A 20,318-nucleotide genomic window follows, 5' to 3' on the forward strand; every position below is an offset into this window, starting at 1 on the left:
CTAGGATGGGTGACCCCCTGGGAAGTCCTCGTGTTGCACTCCTTTTTGCGCCCCGAGCGGCCAAAACCTCTCCCGTCGACCTCCGAGGCGATGGTTTTGGGCCTCGGAATTTGCCGTGACCGCTACGTAGTCAGTCTCGTGGGGCTCGGAGAGAGCTTTCCGGAATGGGGCCGCAATAGCGATTCCGAGTTCGTTCGAGAAAGTCCCGATGGTTTCGGCGCGCGCTTGCCGTGTCCGGTACGCGGTCGGCCTCGTGGGCATCGGAGGGATCCGACAATGGCGATTCCGAGATCGTTCGAGAGGTTTCGGGGCTCCGGTCGTCGATGCGCCGTCCGCGATGTGCACAAAGGCGTGGGACGACGCACACAAAACGAGTGCGATCATACCAGCACTAAAGCACCGGATCCCATCAGAACTCCTAAGTTAAGCTTGCTTGGGCTAGATTAGTACTAGGATAGGTGACCCCCTGGGAAGTCCTCGTGTTGCACTCCTTTTTGCGCCCCGAGCGGCCAAAAGACTTACTTAAAACTCTCTTTTAAGCTTTTCAATTTTTCCAGCATTATGGCCAACAATAAATATGTCATTAACATATATATAGCAGGAGAATAATGAAATCATCATCTAAAAATTTCTTCATAAAACATACAATGACCAGACATGGTTCTAGGATGGGTGACCCCTTGGGAAGTCCTCGTGTTGCACTCCTTTTTGCGCCCCGAGCGGCCAAAACCTCTCCCGTCGACCTCCGAGGCGATGGTTTTGGGCCTCGGAATTTGCCGTGACCGCTACGTAGTCAGTCTCGTGGGGCTCGGAGAGAGCTTTCCGGAATGGGGCCGCAATAGCGATTACGAGTTCGTTCGAGAAAGTCCCGATGGTTTCGGCGCGCGCTTGCCGTGTCCGGTACGCGGTCGGCCTCGTGGGCATCGGAGGGATCCGACAATGGCGATTCCGAGATCGTTCGAGAGGTTTCGGGGCACCGGTCGTCGATGCGCCGTCCGCGACGTGCACAAAGGCGAGGGACGACGCACATAAAACGAGTGCGATCATACCAGCACTAAATCACCGGATCCCATCAGAACTTCGAAGTTAAGCCTGCTTGGGCGAGAGTAGTACTAGGATGGGTGACCCCCTGGGAAGTCCTCGTGTTGCACTCCTTTTTGCGCCCCGAGCGGCCAAAAGACTTACTTAAAACTCTCTTTTAAGCTTTTCAATATTTCCAGCATTATGGCCAACAATAAATATGTCATTAACATATATATAGCAGGAGAATAATGAAATCATCATCTTGGATGGGTGACCCCCTGGGAAGTCCTCGTGTTGCACTCCTTTTTGCGCCCCGAGCGGCCAAAACCTCTCCCGTCGACCTCCGAGGCGATGGTTTTGGGCCTCGGAATTTGCCGTGACCGCTACGCAGTCAGTCTCGTGGGGCTCGGAGAGAGCTTTCCGGAATGGGGCCGCAATAGCGATTCCGAGTTCGTTCGAGAAAGTCCCGATGGTTTCGGCGCGCGCTTGCCGTGTCCGGTACGCGGTCGGCCTCGTGGGCATCGGAGGGATCCGACAATGGCGATTCCGAGATCGTTCGAGAGGTTTCGGGGCTCCGGTCGTCGATGCGCCGTCCGCGACGTGCACAAAGGTGAGGGACCACGCACACAAAACGAGTACGATCATACCAGCACTAAAGCACCGGATCCCATCAGAACTCCGAAGTTAAGCCTGCTTGGGCGAGAGTAGTACAAGGATGGGTGACCCCCTGGGAAGTCCTCGTGTTGCACTCCTTTTTGCGCCCCGAGCGGCCAAAAGACTTACTTAAAACTCTCTTTTAAGCTTTTCAATTTTTCCAGCATTATGGCCAACAATAAATATGTCATTAACATATATATAGCAGGAGAATAATGAAATCATCATCTAGGATGGGTGACCCCCTGGGAAGTCCTCGTGTTGCACTCCTTTTTGCGCCCCGAGCGGCCAAAACCTCTCCCGTCGACCTCCGAGGCGATGGTTTTGGGCCTCAGAATTTGCCGTGACCGCTACGCAGTCAGTCTCGTGGGGCTCGGAGAGAGCTTTCCGGAATGGGGCCGCAATAGCGATTCCGAGTTCGTTCGAGAAAGTCCCGATGGTTTCGGCGCGCGCTTGCCGTGTCCGGTACGCGGTCGGCCTCGTGGGCATCGGAGGGATCCGACAATGGCGATTCCGAGATCGTTCGAGAGGTTTCGGGGCTCCGGTCGTCGATGCGCCGTCCGCGACGTGCACAAAGGTGAGGGACGACGCACACAAAACGAGTGCGATCATACCAGCACTAAAGCACCGGATCCCATCAAAACTCCGAAGTTAAACCTGCTTGGGCGAGAGTAGTACTAGGATGGGTGACCCCCTGGGAAGTCCTCGTGTTGCACTCCTTTTTGCGCCCCGAGCGGCCAAAAGACTTACTTAAAACTCTCTTTTAAGCTTTTCAATTTTTCCAGCATTATGGCCAACAATAAATATGTCATTAACATATATATAGCAGGAGAATAATGAAATCATCATCTAAAAATTTCTTCATAAAACATACAATGACCAGACATGGTTCTAGGATGGGTGACCCCCTGGGAAGTCCTCGTGTTGCACTCCTTTTTGCGCCCCGAGCGGCCAAAACCTCTCCCGTCGACCTCCGAGGCGATGGTTTTGGGCCTCGGAATTTGTCGTCGATGCGCCGTCCGCGACGTGCACAAAGGCGAGGGACGACGCACATAAAACGAGTGCGATCATACCAGCACTAAAGCACCGGATCCCATCAGAACTCCGAAGTTAAGCCTGATTGGGCGAGAGTAGTACTAGGATGGGTGACCCCCTGGGAAGTCCTCGTGTTGCACTCCTTTTTGCGCCCCGAGCGGCCAAAAGACTTACTTAAAACTCTCTTTTAAGCTTTTCAATTTTTCCAGCATTATGGCCAACAATAAATATGTCATTAACATATATATAGCAGGAGAATAATGAAATCATCATCTAGGATGGGTGACCCCCTGGGAAGTCCTCGTGTTGCACTCCTTTTTGCGCCCCGAGCGGCCAAAACCTCTCCCGTCGACCTCCGAGGCGATGGTTTTGGGCCTCGGAATTTGCCGTGACCGCTACGCAGTCAGTCTCGTGGGGCTCGGAGAGAGCTTTCCGGAATGGGGCCGCAATAGCGATTCCGAGTTCGTTCGAGAAAGTCCCGATGGTTTCGGCGCGCGCTTGCCGTGTCCGGTACGCGGTCGGCCTCGTGGGCATCGGAGGGATCCGACAATGGCGATTCCGAGATCGTTCGAGAGGTTTCGGGGCTCCGGTCGTCGATGCGCCGTCCGCGACGTGCACAAAGGTGAGGGACCACGCACACAAAACGAGTACGATCATAACAGCACTAAAGCACCGGATCCCATCAGAACTCCGAAGTTAAGCCTGCTTGGGCGAGAGTAGTACAAGGATGGGTGACCCCCTGGGAAGTCCTCGTGTTGCACTCCTTTTTGCGCCCCGAGCGGCCAAAAGACTTACTTAAAACTCTCTTTTAAGCTTTTCAATTTTTCCAGCATTATGGCCAACAATAAATATGTCATTAACATATATATAGCAGGAGAATAATGAAATCATCATCTAAAAATTTCTTCATAAAACATACAATGACCAGACATGGTTCTAGGATGGGTGACCCCCTGGGAAGTCCTCGTGTTGCACTCCTTTTTGCGCCCCGAGCGGCCAAAACCTCTCCCGTCGACCTCCGAGGCGATGGTTTTGGGCCTCGGAATTTGCCGTGATCGCTACGCAGTCAGTCTCGTGGGGCTCGGAGAGAGCTTTCCGGAATGGGGCCGCAATAGCGATTCCGAGTTCGTTCGAGAAAGTCCCGATGGTTTCGGCGCGCGCTTGCCGTGTCCGGTACGCGGTCGGCCTCGTGGGCATCGGAGGGATCCGACAATGGCGATTCCGAGATCGTTCGAGAGGTTTCGGGGCTCCGGTCGTCGATGCGCCGTCCGCGACGTGCACAAAGGTGAGGGACGACGCACACAAAACGAGTGCGATCATACCAGCACTAAAGCACCGGATCCCATCAAAACTCCGAAGTTAAACCTGCTTGGGCGAGAGTAGTACTAGGATGGGTGACCCCCTGGGAAGTCCTCGTGTTGCACTCCTTTTTGCGCCCCGAGCGGCCAAAAGACTTACTTAAAACTCTCTTTTAAGCTTTTCAATTTTTCCAGCATTATGGCCAACAATAAATATGTCATTAACATATATATAGCAGGAGAATAATGAAATCATCATCTAAAAATTTCTTCATAAAACATACAATGACCAGACATGGTTCTAGGATGGGTGACCCCCTGGGAAGTCCTCGTGTTGCACTCCTTTTTGCGCCCCGAGCGGCCAAAACCTCTCCCGTCGACCTCCGAGGCGATGGTTTTGGGCCTCGGAATTTGCCGTGACCGCTACGTAGTCAGTCTCGTGGGGCTCGGAGAGAGCTTTCCGGAATGGGGCCGCAATAGCGATTCCGAGTTCGTTCGAGAAAGTCCCGATGGTTTCGGCGCGCGCTTGCCGTGTCCGGTACGCGGTCGGCCTCGTGGGCATCGGAGGGATCCGACAATGGCGATTCCGAGATCGTTCGAGAGGTTTCGGGGCTCCGGTCGTCGATGCGCCGTCCGCGATGTGCACAAAGGCGTGGGACGACGCACACAAAACGAGTGCGATCATACCAGCACTAAAGCACCGGATCCCATCAGAACTCCTAAGTTAAGCTTGCTTGGGCTAGATTAGTACTAGGATAGGTGACCCCCTGGGAAGTCCTCGTGTTGCACTCCTTTTTGCGCCCCGAGCGGCCAAAAGACTTACTTAAAACTCTCTTTTAAGCTTTTCAATTTTTCCAGCATTATGGCCAACAATAAATATGTCATTAACATATATATAGCAGGAGAATAATGAAATCATCATCTAAAAATTTCTTCATAAAACATACAATGACCAGACATGGTTCTAGGATGGGTGACCCCTTGGGAAGTCCTCGTGTTGCACTCCTTTTTGCGCCCCGAGCGGCCAAAACCTCTCCCGTCGACCTCCGAGGCGATGGTTTTGGGCCTCGGAATTTGCCGTGACCGCTACGTAGTCAGTCTCGTGGGGCTCGGAGAGAGCTTTCCGGAATGGGGCCGCAATAGCGATTACGAGTTCGTTCGAGAAAGTCCCGATGGTTTCGGCGCGCGCTTGCCGTGTCCGGTACGCGGTCGGCCTCGTGGGCATCGGAGGGATCCGACAATGGCGATTCCGAGATCGTTCGAGAGGTTTCGGGGCACCGGTCGTCGATGCGCCGTCCGCGACGTGCACAAAGGCGAGGGACGACGCACATAAAACGAGTGCGATCATACCAGCACTAAATCACCGGATCCCATCAGAACTTCGAAGTTAAGCCTGCTTGGGCGAGAGTAGTACTAGGATGGGTGACCCCCTGGGAAGTCCTCGTGTTGCACTCCTTTTTGCGCCCCGAGCGGCCAAAAGACTTACTTAAAACTCTCTTTTAAGCTTTTCAATATTTCCAGCATTATGGCCAACAATAAATATGTCATTAACATATATATAGCAGGAGAATAATGAAATCATCATCTAGGATGGGTGACCCCCTGGGAAGTCCTCGTGTTGCACTCCTTTTTGCGCCCCGAGCGGCCAAAACCTCTCCCGTCGACCTCCGAGGCGATGGTTTTGGGCCTCGGAATTTGCCGTGACCGCTACGCAGTCAGTCTCGTGGGGCTCGGAGAGAGCTTTCCGGAATGGGGCCGCAATAGCGATTCCGAGTTCGTTCGAGAAAGTCCCGATGGTTTCGGCGCGCGCTTGCCGTGTCCGGTACGCGGTCGGCCTCGTGGGCATCGGAGGGATCCGACAATGGCGATTCCGAGATCGTTCGAGAGGTTTCGGGGCTCCGGTCGTCGATGCGCCGTCCGCGACGTGCACAAAGGTGAGGGACCACGCACACAAAACGAGTACGATCATACCAGCACTAAAGCACCGGATCCCATCAGAACTCCGAAGTTAAGCCTGCTTGGGCGAGAGTAGTACAAGGATGGGTGACCCCCTGGGAAGTCCTCGTGTTGCACTCCTTTTTGCGCCCCGAGCGGCCAAAAGACTTACTTAAAACTCTCTTTTAAGCTTTTCAATTTTTCCAGCATTATGGCCAACAATAAATATGTCATTAACATATATATAGCAGGAGAATAATGAAATCATCATCTAAAAATTTCTTCATAAAACATACAATGACCAGACATGGTTCTAGGATGGGTGACCCCCTGGGAAGTCCTCGTGTTGCACTCCTTTTTGCGCCCCGAGCGGCCAAAACCTCTCCCGTCGACCTCCGAGGCGATGGTTTTGGGCCTCGGAATTTGCCGTGACCGCTACGCAGTCAGTCTCGTGGGGCTCGGAGAGAGCTTTCCGGAATGGGGCCGCAATAGCGATTCCGAGTTCGTTCGAGAAAGTCCCGATGGTTTCGGCGCGCGCTTGCCGTGTCCGGTACGCGGTCGGCCTCGTGGGCATCGGAGGGATCCGACAATGGCGATTCCGAGATCGTTCGAGAGGTTTCGGGGCTCCGGTCGTCGATGCGCCGTCCGCGACGTGCACAAAGGTGAGGGACGACGCACACAAAACGAGTGCGATCATACCAGCACTAAAGCATCGGATCCCATCAAAACTCCGAAGTTAAACCTGCTTGGGCGAGAGTAGTACTAGGATGGGTGACCCCCTGGGAAGTCCTCGTGTTGCACTCCTTTTTGCGCCCCGAGCGGCCAAAAGACTTACTTAAAACTCTCTTTTAAGCTTTTCAATTTTTCCAGCATTATGGCCAACAATAAATATGTCATTAACATATATATAGCAGGAGAATAATGAAATCATCATCTAAAAATTTCTTCATAAAACATACAATGACCAGACATGGTTCTAGGATGGGTGACCCCCTGGGAAGTCCTCGTGTTGCACTCCTTTTTGCGCCCCGAGCGGCCAAAACCTCTCCCGTCGACCTCCGAGGCGATGGTTTTGGGCCTCGGAATTTGCCGTGACCGCTACGTAGTCAGTCTCGTGGGGCTCGGAGAGAGCTTTCCGGAATGGGGCCGCAATAGCGATTCCGAGTTCGTTCGAGAAAGTCCCGATGGTTTCGGCGCGCGCTTGCCGTGTCCGGTACGCGGTCGGCCTCGTGGGCATCGGAGGGATCCGACAATGGCGATTCCGAGATCGTTCGAGAGGTTTCGGGGCTCCGGTCGTCGATGCGCCGTCCGCGATGTGCACAAAGGCGAGGGACGACGCACACAAAACGAGTGCGATCATACCAGCACTAAAGCACCGGATCCCATCAGAACTCCTAAGTTAAGCTTGCTTGGGCTAGATTAGTACTAGGATAGGTGACCCCCTGGGAAGTCCTCGTGTTGCACTCCTTTTTGCGCCCCGAGCGGCCAAAAGACTTACTTAAAACTCTCTTTTAAGCTTTTCAATTTTTCCAGCATTATGGCCAACAATAAATATGTCATTAACATATATATAGCAGGAGAATAATGAAATCATCATCTAAAAATTTCTTCATAAAACATACAATGACCAGACATGGTTCTAGGATGGGTGACCCCTTGGGAAGTCCTCGTGTTGCACTCCTTTTTGCGCACCGAGTGGCCAAAACCTCTCCCGTCGACCTCCGAGGCGATGGTTTTGGGCCTCGGAATTTGCCGTGACCGCTACGTAGTCAGTCTCGTGGGGCTCGGAGAGAGCTTTCCGGAATGGGGCCGCAATAGCGATTACGAGTTCGTTCGAGAAAGTCCCGATGGTTTCGGCGCGCGCTTGCCGTGTCCGGTACGCGGTCGGCCTCGTGGGCATCGGAGGGATCCGACAATGGCGATTCCGAGATCGTTCGAGAGGTTTCGGGGCACCGGTCGTCGATGCGCCGTCCGCGACGTGCACAAAGGCGAGGGACGACGCACATAAAACGAGTGCGATCATACCAGCACTAAAGCACCGGATCCCATCAGAACTTCGAAGTTAAGCCTGCTTGGGCGAGAGTAGTACTAGGATGGGTGACCCCCTGGGAAGTCCTCGTGTTGCACTCCTTTTTGCGCCCAGAGCGGCCAAAAGACTTACTTAAAACTCTCTTTTAAGCTTTTCAATTTTTCCAGCATTATGGCCAACAATAAATATGTCATTAACATATATATAGCAGGAGAATAATGAAATCATCATCTAGGATGGGTGACCCCCTGGGAAGTCCTCGTGTTGCACTCCTTTTTGCGCCCCGAGCGGCCAAAACCTCTCCCGTCGACCTCCGAGGCGATGGTTTTGGGCCTCAGAATTTGCCGTGACCGCTACGCAGTCAGTCTCGTGGGGCTCGGAGAGAGCTTTCCGGAATGGGGCCGCAATAGCGATTCCGAGTTCGTTCGAGAAAGTCCCGATGGTTTCGGCGCGCGCTTGCCGTGTCCGGTACGCGGTCGGCCTCGTGGGCATCGGAGGGATCCGACAATGGCGATTCCGAGATCGTTCGAGAGGTTTCGGGGCTCCGGTCGTCGATGCGCCGTCCGCGACGTGCACAAAGGTGAGGGACCACGCACACAAAACGAGTACGATCATACCAGCACTAAAGCACCGGATCCCATCAGAACTCCGAAGTTAAGCCTGCTTGGGCGAGAGTAGTACAAGGATGGGTGACCCCCTGGGAAGTCCTCGTGTTGCACTCCTTTTTGCGCCCCGAGCGGCCAAAAGACTTACTTAAAACTCTCTTTTAAGCTTTTCAATTTTTCCAGCATTATGGCCAACAATAAATATGTCATTAACATATATATAGCCGGAGAATAATGAAATCATCATCTAAAAATTTCTTCATAAAACATACAATGACCAGACATGGTTCTAGGATGGGTGACCCCCTGGGAAGTCCTCGTGTTGCACTCCTTTTTGCGCCCCGAGCGGCCAAAACCTCTCCCGTCGACCTCCGAGGCGATGGTTTTGGGCCTCGGAATTTGCCGTGACCGCTACGTAGTCAGTCTCGTGGGGCTCGGAGAGAGCTTTCCGGAATGGGGCCGCAATAGCGATTCCGAGTTCGTTCGAGAAAGTCCCGATGGTTTCGGCGCGCGCTTGCCGTGTCCGGTACGCGGTCGGCCTCGTGGGCATCGGAGGGATCCGACAATGGCGATTCCGAGATCGTTCGAGAGGTTTCGGGGCTCCGGTCGTCGATGCGCCGTCCGCGATGTGCACAAAGGCGAGGGACGACGCACACAAAACGAGTGCGATCATACCAGCACTAAAGCACCGGATCCCATCAGAACTCCTAAGTTAAGCTTGCTTGGGCTAGATTAGTACTAGGATAGGTGACCCCCTGGGAAGTCCTCGTGTTGCACTCCTTTTTGCGCCCCGAGCGGCCAAAAGACTTACTTAAAACTCTCTTTTAAGCTTTTCAATTTTTCCAGCATTATGGCCAACAATAAATATGTCATTAACATATATATAGCAGGAGAATAATGAAATCATCATCTAAAAATTTCTTCATAAAACATACAATGACCAGACATGGTTCTAGGATGGGTGACCCCTTGGGAAGTCCTCGTGTTGCACTCCTTTTTGCGCCCCGAGCGGCCAAAACCTCTCCCGTCGACCTCCGAGGCGATGGTTTTGGGCCTCGGAATTTGCCGTGACCGCTACGTAGTCAGTCTCGTGGGGCTCGGAGAGAGCTTTCCGGAATGGGGCCGCAATAGCGATTACGAGTTCGTTCGAGAAAGTCCCGATGGTTTCGGCGCGCGCTTGCCGTGTCCGGTACGCGGTCGGCCTCGTGGGCATCGGAGGGATCCGACAATGGCGATTCCGAGATCGTTCGAGAGGTTTCGGGGCACCGGTCGTCGATGCGCCGTCCGCGACGTGCACAAAGGCGAGGGACGACGCACATAAAACGAGTGCGATCATACCAGCACTAAAGCACCGGATCCCATCAGAACTTCGAAGTTAAGCCTGCTTGGGCGAGAGTAGTACTAGGATGGGTGACCCCCTGGGAAGTCCTCGTGTTGCACTCCTTTTTGCGCCCCGAGCGGCCAAAAGACTTACTTAAAACTCTCTTTTAAGCTTTTCAATTTTTCCAGCATTATGGCCAACAATAAATATGTCATTAACATATATATAGCAGGAGAATAATGAAATCATCATCTAGGATGGGTGACCCCCTGGGAAGTCCTCGTGTTGCACTCCTTTTTGCGCCCCGAGCTGCCAAAACCTCTCCCGTCGACCTCCGAGGCGATGGTTTTGGGCCTCGGAATTTGCCGTGACCGCTACGCAGTCAGTCTCGTGGGGCTCGGAGAGAGCTTTCCGGAATGGGGCCGCAATAGCGATTCCGAGTTCGTTCGAGAAAGTCCCGATGGTTTCGGCGCGCGCTTGCCGTGTCCGGTACGCGGTCGGCCTCGTGGGCATCGGAGGGATCCGACAATGGCGATTCCGAGATCGTTCGAGAGGTTTCGGGGCTCCGGTCGTCGATGCGCCGTCCGCGACGTGCACAAAGGTGAGGGACCACGCACACAAAACGAGTACGATCATACCAGCACTAAAGCACCGGATCCCATCAGAACTCCGAAGTTAAGCCTGCTTGGGCGAGAGTAGTACTAGGATGGGTGACCCCCTGGGAAGTCCTCGTGTTGCACTCCTTTTTGCGCCCCGAGCGGCCAAAAGACTTACTTAAAACTCTCTTTTAAGCTTTTCAATTTTTCCAGCATTATGGCCAACAATAAATTTGTCATTAACATATATATAGCAGGAGAATAATGAAATCATCATCTAAAAATTTCTTCATAAAACATACAATGACCAGACATGGTTCTAGGATGGGTGACCCCCTGGGAAGTCCTCGTGTTGCACTCCTTTTTGCGCCCCGAGCGGCCAAAACCACTCCCGTCGACCTCCGAGGCGATGGTTTTGGGCCTCGGAATTTGCCATGACCGCTACGCAGTCAGTCTCGTGGGGCTCGGAGAGAGCTTTCCGGAATGGGGCCGCAATAGCGATTCCGAGTTCGTTCGAGAAAGTCCCGATGGTTTCGGCGCGCGCTTGCCGTGTCCGGTACGCGGTCGGCCTCGTGGGCATCGGAGGGATCCGACAATGGCGATTCCGATATCGTTCGAGAGGTTTCGGGGCTACGGTCGTCGATGCGCCGTCCGCGACGTGCACAAAGGCGAGGGACGACGCACACAAAACGAGTGCGATCATACCAGCACTAAAGCACCGGATCCCATCAGAACTCCGAAGTTAAACCTGCTTGGGCGAGAGTAGTACTAGGATGGGTGACCCCCTGGGAAGTCCTCGTTTTGCACTCCTTTTTGCGCCCCGAGCGGCCAAAAGACTTACTTAAAACTCTCTTTTAAGCTTTTCAATTTTTCCAGCATTATGGCCAACAATAAATATGTCATTAACATATATATAGCAGGAGAATAATGAAATCATCATCTAAAAATTTCTTCATAAAACATACAATGACCAGACATGGTTCTAGGATGGGTGACCCCCTGGGAAGTCCTCGTGTTGCACTCCTTTTTGCGCCCCGAGCGGCCAAAACCTCTCCCGTCGACCTCCGAGGCGATGGTTTTGGGCCTCGGAATTTGCCATGACCGCTACGCAGTCAGTCTCGTGGGGCTCGGAGAGAGCTTTCGGGAATGGGGCCGCAATAGCGATTCCGAGTTCGTTCGAGAAAGTCCCGATGGTTTCAGCGCGCGCTTGCCGTGTCCGGTACGCGGTCGGCCTCGTGGGCATCGGAGGGATCCGACAATGGCGATTCCGAGATCGTTCGAGAGGTTTCGGGGCTCCGGTCGTCGATGCGCCGTCCGTGACGTGCACAAAGGCGAGGGACGACGCACATAAAACGAGTGCGATCATACCAGAACTAAAGCACCGGATTCCATTAGAACTCCGAAGTTAAGCGTGCTTGGGCGAGAGTAGTACTAGGATTGGTGACCCCCTGGGAAGTCTTCGTGTTGCACTACTTCTTGCGCCCCGAGCGGCCAAAAGACTTACTTAAAACTCTCTTTTAAGCTTTTCAATTTTTCCAGCATTATGGCCAACAATAAATTTGTCATTAACATATATATAGCAGGAGAATAATGAAATCATCATCTAAAAATTTCTTCTTAAAACATACAATGACCAGACATGGTTCTAGGATGGGTGACCCCCTGGGAAGTCCTCGTGTTGCACTCCTTTTTGCGCCCCGAGCGGCCAAAACCTCTCCCGTCGACCTCCGAGGCGATGGTTTTGGGCCTCGGAATTTGCCGTGACCGCTACGCAGTCAGTCTCGTGGGGCTCGGAGAGAGCTTTCCGGAATGGGGCCGCAATAGCGATTCCGAGTTCGTTCGAGAAAGTCCCGATGGTTTCGGCACGCGCTTGCCGTGTCCGGTACGCGGTCGGCCTCGTGGGCATCGGAGGGATCCGACAATGGCGATTCCGAGATCGTTCGAGAGGTTTCGGGGCTCCGGTCGTCGATGCGCCGTCCGCGACGTGCACAAAGGCGAGGGACGACGCAAACAAAACGAGTACCATCATACCAGCACTAAAGCACCGGATCCCATCAGAAGTCCTCGTGTTGCACTCCTTTTCGCGCCCCGAGCGGCCAATAGACTTACTTAAAACTCTCTTTTAAGCTTTTCAATTTTTCCAGCATTATGGCCAACAATAAATATGTCATTAACATATATATAGCAGGAGAATAATGAAATCATCATCTAAAAATTTCTTTATAAAACATACAATGACCAGACACGGTTCTAGGATGGGTGACCCCCTGGGAAGTCCTCGTGTTGCACTCCTTTTTGCGCCCCGAGCGGCCAAAACCTCTCCCGTCGACCTCCGAGGCGATGGTTTTGGGCCTCGGAATTTGCCGTGACCGCTACGCAGTCAGTCTCGTGGGGCTCGGAGAGAGCTTTCGGGAATGGGGCCGCAATAGCGATTCCGAGTTCGTTCGAGAAAGTCCCGATGGTTTCGGCGCGCGCTTGCCGTGTCCGGTACGCGGTCGGCCTCGTGGGCATCGGAGGGATCCGACAATGGCGATTCCGAGATCGTTCGAGAGGTTTCGGGGCTCCGGTCGTCGATGCGCCGTCCGCGACGTGCACAAAGGCGAGGGACGACGCACACAAAACGAGTGCGATCATACCAGCACTAAAGCACCGGATCCCATCAGAACTCCGAAGTTAAGCCTGCTTGGGCGAGAGTAGTACTAGGATGGGTGACCCCCTGGGAAGTCCTCGTGTTGCACTCCTTTTTGCGCCCCGAGCGGCCAAAAGACTTACTTAAAACTCTCTTTTAAGCTTTTCAATTTTTCCAGCATTATGGCCAACAATAAATATGTCATTAACATATATATAGCAGGAGAATAATGAAATCATCATCTAAAAATTTCTTCATAAAACATATAATGACCAGACATGGTTCTAGGATTGGTGACCCCCTGGGAAGTCCTCGTTTTGCACTCCTTTTTGCGCCCCGAGCGGCCAAAACCTCTCCCGTCGACCTCCGAGGCGATGGTTTTGGGCCTCGGAATTTGCCGTGACCGCTACGCAGTCAGTCTCGTGGGGCTCGGAGAGAGCTTTCCGGAATGGGGCCGCAATAGCGATTCCGAGTTCGTTCGAGAAAGTCCCGATGGTTTCGGCGCGCGCTTGCCGTGTCCGGTACGCGGTCGGCCTCATGGGCATCGGAGGGATCCGACAATGGCGATTCCGAGATCGTTCGAGAGGTTTCGGGGCTCCGGTCGTCGATGCGCCGTCCGCGACGTGCACAAAGGCGAGGGGCGACGCACACAAAAGGAGTGCGATCATACCAACATTAAAGCACCGGATCCAATCAGAACTCCGAAGTTAAGCGTGCTTGGGCGAGAGTAGTACTAGGATGGGTGACCCCTTGGGAAGTCCTCGTGTTGCCCTCCTTTTTGCGCCCCGAGCGGCCAAAAGACTTACTTAAAACTCTCTTTTAAGCTTTTCAATTTTTCCAGCATTATGGCCAACAATAAATATGTCATTAACATATATATAGCAGGAGAATAATGAAATCATCATCTAAAAATTTCTTCATAAAACATACAATGACCAGACATGGTTCTAGGATGGGTGACCCCCTGGGAAGTCCTCGTGTTGCACTCCTTTTTGCGCCCCGAGCGGCCAAAACCTCTCCCGTCGACCTCCGAGACGATGGTTTTGGGCCTCGGAATTTGCCGTGACCGCTACGCAGTCAGTCTCGTGGGGCTCGGAGAGAGCTTTCCGGAATGGGGCCGCAATAGCGATTCCGAGTTCGTTCGAGAAAGTCCCGATGGTTTCGGCGCGCGCTTGCCGTGTCCGGTACGCGGTCTGCCTCGTGGGCATCGGAGGGATCCGACAATGGCGATTCCGAGATCGTTCGAGAGGTTTCGGGGCTCCGGTCGTCGATGCGCCGTCCGCGACGTGCACAAAGGCGAGGGACCACGCACACAAAACTAGTACGATCATACCAGCACTAAAGCACCGGATCCCATCAGAACTCCGAAGTTAAGTCTGCTTGGGCGAGAGTAGTACAAGGATGGGTGACCCCCTGGGAAGTCCTCGTGTTGCACTCCTTTTTGCGCCCCGAGCGGCCAAAAGACTTACTTAAAACTCTCTTTTAAGCTTTTCAATTTTTCCAGCATTATGGCCAACAATAAATATGTCATTAACATATATATAGCAGGAGAATAATGAAATCATCATCTAAAAATTTCTTCATAAAACATACAATGACCAGACATGGTTCTAGGATGGGTGACCCCCTGGGAAGTCCTCGTGTTGCACTCCTTTTTGCGCCCCGAGCGGCCAAAACCTCTCCCGTCGACCTCCGAGGCGATGGTTTTGGGCCTCGGAATTTGCCGTGATCGCTACGCAGTCAGTCTCGTGGGGCTCGGAGAGAGCTTTCCGGAATGGGGCCGCAACAGCGATTCCGAGTTCGTTCGAGAAAGTCCCGATGGTTTCGGCGCGCGCTTGCCATGTCCGGTACGCGGTCGGCCTCGTGGGCATCGGAGGGATCCGACAATGGCGATTCCGAGAACGTTCGAGAGGTTTCGGGGCTACGGTCGTCGATGCGCCGTCCGCGACGTGCACAAAGGCGAGGGACGACGCACACAAAACGAGTGCGATCATACCAGCACTAAAGCACCGGATCCCATCAGAACTCCAAAGTTAAGCCTGCTTGGGCGAGAGTAGTACTAGGATGGGTGACCCCCTGGGAAGTCCTCGTGTTGCACTCCTTTTTGCGCCCCGAGCGGCCAAAAGACTTAATTAAAACTCTCTTTTAAGCTTTTCAATTTTTCCATCATTATGGCCAACAATAAATATGTCATTAACATATATATAGCAGGAGAATAATGAAATCATCATCTAAAAATTTCTTCATAAAACATACAATGACCAGACATGGTTCTAGGATGGGTGACCCCCTGGGAAGTCCTCGTGTTGCACTCCTTTTTGCGCCCCGAGCAGCCAAAACCTCTCCCGTCGACCTCCGAGGCGATGGTTTTGGGCCTCAGAATTTGCCGTGACCGCTACGCAGTCAGTCTCGTGGGGCTCGGAGAGAGCTTTCGGGAATGGGGCCGCAATAGCGATTCCGAGTTCGTTCGAGAAAGTCCCGATGGTTTCGGCGCGCGCTTGCCGTGTCCGGTACGCGGTCGGCCTAGTGGGCATCGGAGGGATCCGACAATGGCGATTCCGAGATCGTTCGAGAGGTTTCGGGGCTCCGGTCGTCGATGCGCCGTCCGCGACGTGCACAAAGGCGAGGGACGACGCACACAAAACGAGTGCGATCATACCAGCACTAAAGCACCGGATCCCATCAGAACTCCGAAGTTAAGCCTGCTTGGGCGAGAGTAGTACTAGGATGGGTGACCCCCTGGGAAGTCCTTGTGTTGCACTCCTTTTTGCGCCCCGAGCGGCCAAAAGACTTACTTAAAACTCTCTTTTAAGCTTTTCAATTTTTCCAGCATTATGGCCAACAATAAATATGTCATTAACATATATATAGCAGGAGAATAATGAAATCATCATCTAAAAATTTCTTCATAAAACATATAATGACCAGACATGGTTCTAGGATTGGTGACCCCCTGGGAAGTCCTCGTTTTGCACTCCTTTTTGCGCCCCGAGCGGCCAAAACCTCTCCCGACGACCTCCGAGGCGATGGTTTTGGGCCTCGGAATTTGCCGTGACCGCTACGCAGTCAGTCTCGTGGGGCTCGGAGAGAGCTTTCCGGAATGGGGCCGCAATAGCGATTCCGAGTTCGTTCGAGAAAGTCCCGATGGTTTCGGCGCGCGCTTGCCGTGTCCGGTACGCGGTCGGCCTCGTGGGCATCGGAGGGATCCGACAATGGCGATTCCGAGATCGTTCGAGAGGTTTCGGGGCTCCGGTCGTCGATGCGCCGTCCGCGACGTGCACAAAGGCGAGGGACGACGCACACAAAACGAGTTCGATCATACCAGCATTAAAGCACCGGATCCCATCAGAACCCCGAAGTTAAGCGTGCTTGGGCGAGAGTATTACTAGGATGGGTGACCCCTTGGGAAGTCCTCTTGTTGCCCTCCTTTTTGCGCCCCGAGCGGCCAAAAGACTTACTTAAAACTCTCTTTTAAGCTTTTCAATTTTTCCAGCATTATGGCCAACAATAAATATGTCATTAACATATATATAGCAGGAGAATAATGAAATCATCATCTAAAAATTTCTTCATAAAACATACAATGACCAGACATGGTTCTAGGATGGGTGACCCCCTGGGAAGTCCTCGTGTTGCACTCCTTTTTGCGCCCCGAGCGGCCAAAACCTCTCCCGTCGACCTCCGAGACGATGGTTTTGGGCCTCGGAATTTGCCGTGACCGCTACGCAGTCAGTCTCGTGGGGCTCGGAGAGAGCTTTCGGGAATGGGGCCGCAATAGCGATTCCGAGTTCGTTCGAGAAAGTCCCGATGGTTTCGGCGCGCGCTTGCCGTGTCCGGTACGCGGTCGGCCTAGTGGGCATCGGAGGGATCCGACAATGGCGATTCCGAGATCGTTCGAGAGGTTTCAGGGCTCCGGTCGTCGATGCGCCGTCCGCGACGTGCACAAAGGCGAGGGACGACGCACACAAAACGAGTGCGATCATACCAGCACTAAAGCACCGGATCCCATCAGAACTCCGAAGTTAAGCCTGCTTGGGCGAGAGTAGTACTAGGATGGGTGACCCCCTGGGAAGTCCTTGTGTTGCACTCCTTTTTGCGCCCCGAGCGGCCAAAAGACTTACTTAAAACTCTCTTTTAAGCTTTTCAATTTTTCCAGCATTATGGCCAACAATAAATATGTCATTAACATATATATAGCAGGAGAATAATGAAATCATCATCTAAAAATTTCTTCATAAAACATATAATGACCAGACATGGTTCTAGGATTGGTGACCCCCTGGGAAGTCCTCGTTTTGCACTCCTTTTTGCGCCCCGAGCGGCCAAAACCTCTCCCGACGACCTCCGAGGCGATGGTTTTGGGCCTCGGAATTTGCCGTGACCCCTACGCAGTCAGTCTCGTGGGGCTCGGAGAGAGCTTTCCGGAATGGGGCCGCAATAGCGATTCCGAGTTCGTTCGAGAAAGTCCCGATGGTTTCGGCGCGCGCTTGCCGTGTCCGGTACGCGGTCGGCCTCGTGGGCATCGGAGGGATCCGACAATGGCGATTCCGAGATCGTTCGAGAGGTTTCGGGGCTCCGGTCGTCGATGCCCCGTCCGCGACGTGCACAAAGGCGAGGGACGACGCACACAAAATGAGTTCGATCATACCAGCATTAAAGCACCGGATCCCATCAGAACCCCGAAGTTAAGCGTGCTTGGGCGAGAGTATTACTAGGATAGGTGACCCCTTGGGAAGTCCTCTTGTTGCCCTCCTTTTTGCGCCCCGAGCGGCCAAAAGACTTACTTAAAACTCTCTTTTAAGCTTTTCAATTTTTCCAGCATTATGGCCAACAATAAATATGTCATTAACATATATATAGCAGGAGAATAATGAAATCATCATCTAAAAATTTCTTCATAAAACATACAATGACCAGACATGGTTCTAGGATGGGTGACCCCCTGGGAAGTCCTCGTGTTGCACTCCTTTTTGCGCCCCGAGCGGCCAAAACCTCTCCCGTCGACCTCCGAGACGATGGTTTTGGGCCTCGGAATTTGCCGTGACCGCTACGCAGTCAGTCTCGTGGGGCTCGGAGAGAGCTTTCCGGAATGGGGCCGCAAGAGCGATTCCGAGTTCGTTCGAGAAAGTCCCGATGGTTTCGGCGCGCGCTTGCCGTGTCCGGTACGCGGTCGGCCTCGTGGGCATCGGAGGGATCCGACAATGGCGATTCCGAGATCGTTCGAGAGGTTTCGGGGCTCCGGTCGTCGATGCGCCGTCCGCGACGTGCACAAAGGCGAGGGACCACGCACACAAAACGAGTACGATCATACCAGCACTAAAGCACCGGATCCCATCAGAACTCCGAAGTTAAGTCTGCTTGGCCGAGAGTAGTACAAGGATGGGTGACCCCCTGGGAAGTCCTCGTGTTGCACTCCTTTTTGCGCCCCGAGCGGCCAAAAGACTTACTTAAAACTCTCTTTTAAGCTTTTCAATTTTTCCAGCATTATGGCCAACAATAAATATGTCATTAACATATATATAGCAGGAGAATAATGAAATCATCATCTAAAAATTTCTTCATAAAACATACAATGACCAGACATGGTTCTAGGATGGGTGACCCCCTGGGAAGTCCTCGTGTTGCACTCCTTTTTGCGCCCCGAGCGGCCAAAACCTCTCCCGTCGACCTCCGAGGCGATGGTTTTGGGCCTCGGAATTTGCCGTGACCGCTACGCAGTCAGTCTCGTGGGGCTCGGAGAGAGCTTTCCGGAATGGGGCCGCAATAGCGATTCCGAGTTCGTTCGAGAAAGTCCCGATGGTTTCGGCGCGCGCTTGCCATGTCCGGTACGCGGTCGGCCTCGTGGGCATCGGAGGGATCCGACAATGGCGATTCCGATATCGTTCGAGAGGTTTCGGGGCTCCGGTCGTCGATGCGCCGTCCGCGACGTGCACAAAGGCGAGGGACGACGCACACAAAACGAGTGCGATCATACCAGCACTAAAGCACCGGATCCCATCAGAACTCCGAAGTTAAGCCTGCTTGGGCGAGAGTAGTACTAGGATGGGTGACCCCCTGGGAAGTCCTCGTGTTGCACTCCTTTTTGCGCCCCGAGCGGCCAAAAGACTTAATTAAAACTCTCTTTTAAGCTTTTCAATTTTTCCATCATTATGGCCAACAATAAATATGTCATTAACATATATATAGCAGGAGAATAATGAAATCATCATCTAAAAATTTCTTCATAAAACATACAATGACCAGACATGGTTCTAGGATGGGTGACCCCCTGGGAAGTCCTCGTGTTGCACTCCTTTTTGCGCCCCGAGCAGCCAAAACCTCTCCCGTCGACCTCCGAGGCGATGGTTTTGGGCCTCAGAATTTGCCGTGACCGCTACGCAGTCAGTCTCGTGGGGCTCGGAGAGAGCTTTCGGGAATGGGGCCGCAATAGCGATTCCGAGTTCGTTCGAGAAAGTCCCGATGGTTTCGGCGCGCGCTTGCCGTGTCCGGTACGCGGTCGGCCTAGTGGGCATCGGAGGGATCCGACAATGGCGATTCCGAGATCGTTCGAGAGGTTTCGGGGCTCCGGTCGTCGATGCGCCGTCCGCGACGTGCACAAAGGCGAGGGACGACGCACACAAAACGAGTGCGATCATACCAGCACTAAAGCACCGGATCCCATCAGAACTCCGAAGTTAAGCCTGCTTGGGCGAGAGTAGTACTAGGATGGGTGACCCCCTGGGAAGTCCTCGTGTTGCACTCCTTTTTGCGCCCCGAGCGGCCAAAAGACTTACTTAAAACTCTCTTTTAAGCTTTTCAATTTTTCCAGCATTATGGCCAACAATAAATATGTCATTAACATATATATAGCAGGAGAATAATGAAATCATCATCTAAAAATTTCTTCATAAAACATATAATGACCAGACATGGTTCTAGGATTGGTGACCCCCTGGGAAGTCCTCGTTTTGCACTCCTTTTTGCGCCCCGAGCGGCCAAAACCTCTCCCGTCGACCTCCGAGGCGATGGTTTTGGGCCTCGGAATTTGCCGTGACCGCTACGCAGTCAGTCTCGTGGGGCTCGGAGAGAGCTTTCCGGAATGGGGCCGCAATAGCGATTCCGAGTTCGTTCGAGAAAGTCCCGATGGTTTCGGCGCGCGCTTGCCGTGTCCGGTACGCGGTCGGCCTAGTGGGCATCGGAGGGATCCGACAATG

At 53.1% G+C, this 20,318-nt stretch overlaps 29 non-coding genes and 1 pseudogene across 29 annotated transcripts; all 30 read left to right on the forward strand.

Annotated features, from left to right (window-relative positions):
- The first annotated feature begins 372 nt into the window (after positions 1–372).
- On the forward strand, positions 373–491 carry LOC135590672 (5S ribosomal RNA). The gene has a single exon (XR_010478078.1). It is a non-coding gene; the product is annotated as a 5S ribosomal RNA (ribosomal RNA).
- Positions 492–1,035: 544 nt separating this feature from the next.
- On the forward strand, positions 1,036–1,154 carry LOC135589809 (5S ribosomal RNA). Its single transcript, XR_010477216.1, has one exon. It is a non-coding gene; the product is annotated as a 5S ribosomal RNA (ribosomal RNA).
- Positions 1,155–1,656: 502 nt separating this feature from the next.
- Positions 1,657–1,775, forward strand: LOC135590247 (5S ribosomal RNA). The gene has a single exon (XR_010477654.1). It is a non-coding gene; the product is annotated as a 5S ribosomal RNA (ribosomal RNA).
- A 502-nt stretch (positions 1,776–2,277) lies between these two features.
- Positions 2,278–2,396, forward strand: LOC135589953 (5S ribosomal RNA). Its single transcript, XR_010477360.1, has one exon. It is a non-coding gene; the product is annotated as a 5S ribosomal RNA (ribosomal RNA).
- Positions 2,397–2,736: 340 nt separating this feature from the next.
- On the forward strand, positions 2,737–2,855 carry LOC135589783 (5S ribosomal RNA). Its single transcript, XR_010477189.1, has one exon. It is a non-coding gene; the product is annotated as a 5S ribosomal RNA (ribosomal RNA).
- A 502-nt stretch (positions 2,856–3,357) lies between these two features.
- LOC135590759 (5S ribosomal RNA) lies at positions 3,358–3,476 on the forward strand. The gene has a single exon (XR_010478165.1). It is a non-coding gene; the product is annotated as a 5S ribosomal RNA (ribosomal RNA).
- Positions 3,477–4,020: 544 nt separating this feature from the next.
- LOC135589955 (5S ribosomal RNA) lies at positions 4,021–4,139 on the forward strand. The gene has a single exon (XR_010477361.1). It is a non-coding gene; the product is annotated as a 5S ribosomal RNA (ribosomal RNA).
- A 544-nt stretch (positions 4,140–4,683) lies between these two features.
- LOC135590673 (5S ribosomal RNA) lies at positions 4,684–4,802 on the forward strand. The gene has a single exon (XR_010478079.1). It is a non-coding gene; the product is annotated as a 5S ribosomal RNA (ribosomal RNA).
- A 544-nt stretch (positions 4,803–5,346) lies between these two features.
- Positions 5,347–5,465, forward strand: LOC135589810 (5S ribosomal RNA). The gene has a single exon (XR_010477217.1). It is a non-coding gene; the product is annotated as a 5S ribosomal RNA (ribosomal RNA).
- A 502-nt stretch (positions 5,466–5,967) lies between these two features.
- Positions 5,968–6,086, forward strand: LOC135590248 (5S ribosomal RNA). Its single transcript, XR_010477655.1, has one exon. It is a non-coding gene; the product is annotated as a 5S ribosomal RNA (ribosomal RNA).
- Positions 6,087–6,630: 544 nt separating this feature from the next.
- Positions 6,631–6,749, forward strand: LOC135590349 (5S ribosomal RNA). Its single transcript, XR_010477757.1, has one exon. It is a non-coding gene; the product is annotated as a 5S ribosomal RNA (ribosomal RNA).
- Positions 6,750–7,293: 544 nt separating this feature from the next.
- On the forward strand, positions 7,294–7,412 carry LOC135590674 (5S ribosomal RNA). Its single transcript, XR_010478080.1, has one exon. It is a non-coding gene; the product is annotated as a 5S ribosomal RNA (ribosomal RNA).
- Positions 7,413–7,956: 544 nt separating this feature from the next.
- Positions 7,957–8,075, forward strand: LOC135589471 (5S ribosomal RNA). Its single transcript, XR_010476878.1, has one exon. It is a non-coding gene; the product is annotated as a 5S ribosomal RNA (ribosomal RNA).
- Positions 8,076–8,577: 502 nt separating this feature from the next.
- On the forward strand, positions 8,578–8,696 carry LOC135590249 (5S ribosomal RNA). The gene has a single exon (XR_010477656.1). It is a non-coding gene; the product is annotated as a 5S ribosomal RNA (ribosomal RNA).
- A 544-nt stretch (positions 8,697–9,240) lies between these two features.
- On the forward strand, positions 9,241–9,359 carry LOC135590676 (5S ribosomal RNA). Its single transcript, XR_010478083.1, has one exon. It is a non-coding gene; the product is annotated as a 5S ribosomal RNA (ribosomal RNA).
- Positions 9,360–9,903: 544 nt separating this feature from the next.
- On the forward strand, positions 9,904–10,022 carry LOC135589472 (5S ribosomal RNA). The gene has a single exon (XR_010476879.1). It is a non-coding gene; the product is annotated as a 5S ribosomal RNA (ribosomal RNA).
- Positions 10,023–10,524: 502 nt separating this feature from the next.
- On the forward strand, positions 10,525–10,643 carry LOC135589735 (5S ribosomal RNA). Its single transcript, XR_010477141.1, has one exon. It is a non-coding gene; the product is annotated as a 5S ribosomal RNA (ribosomal RNA).
- Positions 10,644–11,187: 544 nt separating this feature from the next.
- On the forward strand, positions 11,188–11,306 carry LOC135589609 (5S ribosomal RNA). Its single transcript, XR_010477016.1, has one exon. It is a non-coding gene; the product is annotated as a 5S ribosomal RNA (ribosomal RNA).
- Positions 11,307–11,850: 544 nt separating this feature from the next.
- On the forward strand, positions 11,851–11,969 carry LOC135590804 (5S ribosomal RNA). The gene has a single exon (XR_010478209.1). It is a non-coding gene; the product is annotated as a 5S ribosomal RNA (ribosomal RNA).
- A 1,149-nt stretch (positions 11,970–13,118) lies between these two features.
- LOC135591957 (5S ribosomal RNA) lies at positions 13,119–13,237 on the forward strand. The gene has a single exon (XR_010478723.1). It is a non-coding gene; the product is annotated as a 5S ribosomal RNA (ribosomal RNA).
- Positions 13,238–13,781: 544 nt separating this feature from the next.
- Positions 13,782–13,900, forward strand: LOC135590406 (5S ribosomal RNA). The gene has a single exon (XR_010477813.1). It is a non-coding gene; the product is annotated as a 5S ribosomal RNA (ribosomal RNA).
- Positions 13,901–14,444: 544 nt separating this feature from the next.
- Positions 14,445–14,563, forward strand: LOC135590652 (5S ribosomal RNA). Its single transcript, XR_010478058.1, has one exon. It is a non-coding gene; the product is annotated as a 5S ribosomal RNA (ribosomal RNA).
- A 544-nt stretch (positions 14,564–15,107) lies between these two features.
- Positions 15,108–15,226, forward strand: LOC135589415 (5S ribosomal RNA). The gene has a single exon (XR_010476823.1). It is a non-coding gene; the product is annotated as a 5S ribosomal RNA (ribosomal RNA).
- A 544-nt stretch (positions 15,227–15,770) lies between these two features.
- LOC135592157 (5S ribosomal RNA) lies at positions 15,771–15,889 on the forward strand. Its single transcript, XR_010478923.1, has one exon. It is a non-coding gene; the product is annotated as a 5S ribosomal RNA (ribosomal RNA).
- A 544-nt stretch (positions 15,890–16,433) lies between these two features.
- LOC135591419 (5S ribosomal RNA) lies at positions 16,434–16,552 on the forward strand. Its single transcript, XR_010478517.1, has one exon. It is a non-coding gene; the product is annotated as a 5S ribosomal RNA (ribosomal RNA).
- A 544-nt stretch (positions 16,553–17,096) lies between these two features.
- On the forward strand, positions 17,097–17,215 carry LOC135592159 (5S ribosomal RNA). The gene has a single exon (XR_010478924.1). It is a non-coding gene; the product is annotated as a 5S ribosomal RNA (ribosomal RNA).
- A 544-nt stretch (positions 17,216–17,759) lies between these two features.
- On the forward strand, positions 17,760–17,878 carry LOC135591624 (5S ribosomal RNA; annotated as a pseudogene).
- Positions 17,879–18,422: 544 nt separating this feature from the next.
- On the forward strand, positions 18,423–18,541 carry LOC135590794 (5S ribosomal RNA). Its single transcript, XR_010478199.1, has one exon. It is a non-coding gene; the product is annotated as a 5S ribosomal RNA (ribosomal RNA).
- A 544-nt stretch (positions 18,542–19,085) lies between these two features.
- On the forward strand, positions 19,086–19,204 carry LOC135591958 (5S ribosomal RNA). Its single transcript, XR_010478724.1, has one exon. It is a non-coding gene; the product is annotated as a 5S ribosomal RNA (ribosomal RNA).
- A 544-nt stretch (positions 19,205–19,748) lies between these two features.
- LOC135591959 (5S ribosomal RNA) lies at positions 19,749–19,867 on the forward strand. The gene has a single exon (XR_010478725.1). It is a non-coding gene; the product is annotated as a 5S ribosomal RNA (ribosomal RNA).
- The last annotated feature ends 451 nt before the right edge of the window (positions 19,868–20,318 follow it).

Source organism: Musa acuminata, chromosome BXJ1-8 (assembly GCF_036884655.1).
Source record: "Musa acuminata AAA Group cultivar baxijiao chromosome BXJ1-8, Cavendish_Baxijiao_AAA, whole genome shotgun sequence".
Classification (NCBI taxonomy): Eukaryota; Viridiplantae; Streptophyta; class Magnoliopsida; order Zingiberales; family Musaceae; genus Musa; species Musa acuminata.